The sequence below is a fragment of the Orycteropus afer genome, unplaced genomic scaffold (genome assembly GCF_000298275.1).
Source record: "Orycteropus afer afer isolate SDZICR_OR568_19922 unplaced genomic scaffold, OryAfe1.0 scaffold00018, whole genome shotgun sequence".
Classification (NCBI taxonomy): domain Eukaryota; kingdom Metazoa; phylum Chordata; class Mammalia; order Tubulidentata; family Orycteropodidae; genus Orycteropus; species Orycteropus afer.
In genome coordinates, this window is record NW_006921605.1 from 816,131 (window position 1) to 822,454 (window position 6,324).

The window sequence follows — 6,324 nt, forward strand, 5'->3', positions numbered from 1 at the left end:
ATGTATGAGTCCAGAGTTACCCTTTAATGGCTGTGGGGTCTGCAGGAACATCCTCCTGCTCGCGATTCTGGCTGCGGATTTGCCATGGTATTCATCTTTCCGTGGTTTGCTTTGAATTTTTCCCAGTTTTATTGCTTGTGTTGTGTCTAGTTTGCTCGTATATTCCAGTTTAAGGTGAAGACTTAGATTACTGATTTGAGAACTTTCTTAACACAAGCATTTGTTGGTGGTCTTGGTGTTGAAGTTACAGGCATTTAGTGTTGTACAATTCCTTATCAACACTACTTCAGCTGCAGCCCACAGATTTGATATATTTTCATGTACATTCTGTTAAATATTTTCTTATTCCCCTTGAGACTTTCTCTTTTGAATTATAGGTTATTTTGAAATGTGTTATCTAATTTCCAGATAATTGATTTCTTTTTTTAAATTGTGATTTGGTTGAAAGTTTACGGAGCAAATTCACTTTCCATACAGCAGCTCACATACACTGTCTCATAACACTGACTGCAATTTACCACGATGCAACAGCTCCCCTCCCACTTCCTCCCCATAGCCACCTCTCTTCCCTGTGTCCTTCCCTCCATGCACTCTTGCCCCCTGAGCTGTCTCCCTGTGCAGACACAGCCCTTCTGTTCTCCCATGATTGTTCTCTCCAAGGAGTGTATCTGCCTAATGTAAATGTTCAGCTCATATGCCCGTCTTTTGTTTGGCTGGACAGAGAATTGATTTTTAAGAAATCTTTGTTAATAACTTTGATTTGATTGGTAAGAATATATCCTGTGTCATTCTTTAAAACTCGTATTTGTTTTATGAACCATGGTCTGTATTGGTGAAAGTGCCATGTGCGCTTGAAGTGTGCATGCTACTGTTGGGTGGTGTGCGGGGAGTGATGGTTAGACCCAGTTGGGTGGTGTGCGGTGAGCGTGGTTAGACCCAGTTGGGTGGTGTGCGGTGAGTGTGGTTAGACCCAGTTGGGTGGTGTGCGGGGAGTGATGGTTAGACCCAGTTGGGTGGTGTGCGGGGAGTGATGGTTAGACCCAGGTGGGTGCTGGTGTTTGTTTATAGCCTTGTTATTTCCCGAGAGGAGCTTTCAAGTAGCCACATGAAATGTGGGCTTGTCTGTTTCTTTCTCTGTTGAGCTCTGTCATGTTTGGTTTCCTCTGTCTTGACCATCTGCTGTCAGATACTCCAACAGTTAGGACTATTGGCTCTTGGGAGTTGGCTCTGATATTATGTGTTTACTCTTGGTCGTTTCCTTACTCTGACGTCTACTTTGATGTTGAGATAGCCACTTCTGCTTCCTTTTGATTAGTGTTGCATGGTGTGTATTTTCCCATCCTCCTGCTTTTGACCTATCTGTATTAGCACATTTAATGGCTATGTTCAGACCACTTACAGTTAATGTAATTACTGATACAGTCCTACGATTTGATTGATGTTGTTATCCGTTTCCTCTCAACTGCCCTGCCTTCTTTTGAGTTATTTGAAAAAAAAAAAATCATCATGTTTTCGTTTTACTTTTTTTTACTTTACCAATGTTTAGCATCATTAGTGATTGCACTAGAGATTACAATAAACGTAGCTGACTTTTCATAGTTTACTTAAGAGTTAATGTTACCACTTCAAGTGAAACCTTTGCCTTCCTCCTTTATACTGAAATTTTGTGAATATATATCTACATACACTGAAAACCCTGAAGGGCAAAGTTACGATACTTGCTTTTGAGAAGTCAGATGTAGTTTTAGATACACGTGTCTGTTCACGTATTTTCAAGTTCACTGACTCCTCTGTCACTTCTTCTACGATGTGGACCTCATCCACTGAATCTCTCAGTTCTGTAACTTCCATTTGCCCCTGAGGTCTTCTGACTTTCTGTTCACCAGTGTTGGCCCTACCAGTAGTCCCCACTTTGATGATGGGCTCCGTTCACTCTTGGTTCTGACATAAGTGGAATACCTTTTTGTTGTTTTCATCATTACTGCCTTTTATTATCACTGTCTTCGTAAATCTCATCTTTTAACATCTAGGAGTGAACACTTGAGAATTGTATTATCAGTGAATTACATGCTGCAACATCGTACATATTTGTGTATCACTAATGGTGTGAAACAAAAATCACCAGTGGTCGTCAGTGCTGCTCCTGGTAACCTGAGCCATGCCATGACTTAGGGACTACCTGGACTTCACAGAGCATGGTTATTACTTCTCTAATGCCTTTTTCTGAAAATACCAACATCTGGGTTGGGTTGGGTTGAAGTTGACACCTGTCCATTGTTGCTTCTCTTGATAGATCAGTTTCCTGGTTCTTTGTATGTTGAGTAATTCTTGATTATATCCTGGATATTTTGTGTATTATGGAACTGGTTACTGAGTGAGGTTCCGACTGCAAGTGCCCACCCACCTTCTCTGGGCTGTGGTTCTGGTGTCAGTTTGAAAGTCTGTGTACAGCTATTCGGTCCGCACCGGGTGTGCTCTTCAGGAATTTGGACACACTGCAGTTCAGGTCTTTGTTGGGCTGGCTCAGGCCGGGCCAAGTCCATCCCGTGCAGTGTAGCTTGGGACCAAATGGAGGATGCCACACGCAGCTTCCTCTCCCTGTGGTCTCCCTGCCGCTCCCTTTTCAGTCCTTGCTACAGACTTTCAGCATCCTTGTGCTGTCACACACTTCTGCGTGGGTCCAGCTTGGAGACAAAATGGTGAGAGAAGTGCTGGGGGTCCCTCTCACTGCCTGTCCCTTTGGTTGACAGTGCCCCTTTTCCTGACTGTTCTCGGGGAAGATGGTTTTGAGTCTGTAGCGTCTGCAGGGGCTGCTCATTGCAGGAGTGCACCTTCACGGTTTCTCCCCACCGTCTGCCCTATGGACTCCCCCCTTCCCAGCCATCTGGTCAGATGACGTGGAGGGGGGGCTCCTCTGGGGGACTTTCATGTTCACCCCTAATTCGTTCTGCTGCGCGGGAGCTACAAAGTAGTATTCCAGGACAGGGACCGCTACGTGGCGGCGGCTCTAGTTTTGACCCCTCCACTGTCTGCTGCTGTTGAGTGTTTTCAGGTGTAATAGTTGGTCGCTGTTGGCGTTGAAGAGACGGTAGAGTATGCTTATTTCACGGAACCTCTGCAGGACGTCTGTAAAAACAGGAGTTGCAGTGGCACAGGCAGCCCTCTTGTCCAGCGCCACACGAGGCCCACTCTGAATTCTTTTTTACTGCTGTGGACATATGTAGAGGGGGTCATAGGGGGTATGCTGACCCAGTGCGGTATGTCCATGAACACCTACGGGAGGTTCTGCTGGTTTGATGATAATATACTGGGGTTTCTTTCATCTGTGTTTAACCCTGAACTAACTTGCTACACGGTGACTGCCTGTAAGTTCACGCCATACCCCGTTACCTCCTCCTAAACACGCCACGGCTCCATCTCGGGGGCTTTCTGCCGCGTTAACTCTCTGTGTAGAGTTCCTACTAGTGCTCTGTATCTGAAGTCCTCCTACCTTCAACTTCCTTTAAAAATAGTAAAGCCGTTACGTTCTGGAAGAGCTGACTCAAAGGCGCACTGCAGTGGTTTCTCCGGAGAGGAGGGGGAGGTTGAACTGTGGTGCCTGTCAGAGGATGTACTGTTACAATGTGGACAACAGAGCTAACACTGTGAACAGGGTGTGACTGACCGCTTGCTCAGCTAAGGGCTCCCAACATGTTGAGCAAACCTTTCATGCTAATCTGTACTGTCATCAGGGCATCAACATAGGGCGCCCCCATCACCACCTCCCCCAACCCCAACACTATCTCAGGGCCCCACTCAGTGCCATAGCACGCCAACTGCCCAGATGGCACAAGTCCTAGAAGTGAGGTGGTCAGAGCATTCAGGGGTAGCAATGTGAGTGCCCAGTTAGGAAGGTTTTCCTCTCAGGGAAGAACAGGTCTCAAAGTACCTGCAATGATTTTGATCCTTAAGGTCAAAGGGGAAGTTTGCAGAAGAAATGGTAACTTCAGAACAAGCCTTCAGACTCCACCGCCACAAAGTTGGGAGCGCTTGTGAGCACCGCCGGACTCTGCAAACCTTAGTCTGTTGGCAGAGCTCTTAGCACTGGTCATCACCTCCCACACGACGCGGGAGGGGGATTGCCTGCACTCCTAGGCCGGTGGCCTGCTGAGAGCACCAAGCTAGGAAGCAAAAAAGAGGCAGCTGAAGCTTCTACCTACCAGTGACAATGACACTCTGTATTCAGTTAAAATTAATAAAAATATTTTATTGAATTTCAGGAACTTGGTACTTTTCTGTTAAAATTCCGTATGTTTGAACACAAATCACCACTGTACTTTCTAGAATGGTGTAAGTAAGGACTTCAAGACTGTTACTTAATCCTGTGTCACATGCCTAGAAATCCCAAGTCCTGCCCCTGCCCCCACCCCCCTCCTGACCGTAACTACCGACTACTCTGGTACACTAGCAGAGGACAAGGACAGAAGTGGGGCGGGTACTTGAGTTCAACTGTCCACACACATGCTCCACCGAAGCAAGAGGAAGATCAATCTGCAAATCAGCCGTGGACGCTTTGGAATGCAACATGTGATTTGGGTTCCATGAGTTTTCCCTTTTGTACTATTGTTTGGTTCAGGCCAAACTGGACATTAGCCTTCTATTCCCTGAGGGGGCTCAGAGGTTTGGCGCAAAGGTCAAAGCAGAGACTTTGTGAAACTAAAGCATTTAGGAATCACACGCGGGCAGCCGGGAGCTCACCGCAGCACATCTCTGGTTACGAGACTAGACTGGGAGCTCCGAAGGCACCCGGCAGCCGTGTCCTGGCCGCTCGTGGTCCTGGGTGCCGAGGGCCCTCTGGAATTCAGAACTCGGGTCCAACTTCACAAACATGCCTCAGAGGCCAGGAAGAACCGGGACATGGTACCTGCTGATCCGTGGTTTTGTTTCCGCCCTTTGCACCAGTCTTCGATGGCTGCGTGCAGTGAATAAGATACCTGAAGCCAACGGGAAAGACAGCCTCACACCTGAACAAAGGCACACCTTTCAGAGTTGACGCCCACACTGCCCTTAGAGCCAGACAGCTCCTGCTGCTCCGCCATAAACGCTGAGAAGTGGGCAACCCCTAGCATCACCCCGACAGGACTGTCCCCCACCCCCAACTTCCTGGATGATGACAAACTGAGCGTGCTGCCCTGCAAACAGCTCCAGAAGGTGCTCTGTCCGGCACCTGCCGCGAGTTCCCCGCCGGTCCTCTGCCCAAGGGCACGGCTGCTGCTGCTTGCTGGCTCTGCATGACCCGCCCCCACACAGGGAAATCCAAATGCGAACTGCCAACCTCCCGAACAGGCAAACAAAACCGCACCCCAGGTTCTGTGAGCCGCCTGGAAGCCGAGGGCTGTGCAGTGGCGACGCGTCGGCTCCTAGCATGCTGCAGGCTGAGCCTTTGCGGCTGTCATGGGCAGCCATGGTCACGTGACATGCTCATTTCTCACATGGCTGAGTTATAAATCCGGCTAGTGTGTAGGGATCGCATCATCTTTAATATGCATATCTGCAGTAACATTGTGACAGCTCCATACTGTGGACCGACACACAATACTTAGATCTATCATATTTGGTCTTTAGGTAAATAATAAATGGTTTTAAATCGCCTAAATATACCATTCTGAGCTGTTTTGTTCCACCAGGAAAATACAGGGTTTTCTTCTTCTCTTAAAAAAAAAAAAAAAATTAAATACCAAAATAACTACATTTAAATAAATAATGTTATGATGATGACATTAAAAAATTCACAATAAGGCCAAAGCCCTCTGTGTGCGGCTCAGCCCTGACCCCCAGCACGCTTCGGAAAGGCGAGCGGTATCTTTGTGGATGTGAGTGGGGCCACCAGGCCCCACCTCTGCTGTTTCCTGTCCGCATGCTCTTCAGTAGGACAGGCAAACCTCGAGATCAGTGCCGTTCGGAAAGGTCCAGGGGGTTCCCGCTGCAAATCATAAAACTACGTTGGCATTCCAATGTCACCCGCAGGGCGCCTGCTTCCAGAGACCTCCATGTAATGCAGCTCTGCCTGCCACCGCACAGGGACCGGGACAAGCTGCCAGATGGTCCTAGAACTGGTGGTGACACCTGAAATGTTGACGATGTCACTAGACACCTTTCATCTTTGTTTGGAAAGGGTGTGTGATAAAAGACTGAATCGTTTCTTCCAGACGATGCAGGGCAGTTCTGTGGTTTTAAACGTAACACCATACTTTAGTGGGATTTGTATTATTCAGAGTGAAAGTTATGTTAGGGACCAAAGTCCACACAAACAAACAAGAAGAAGTAGCAAGAAGGGGTATGTGC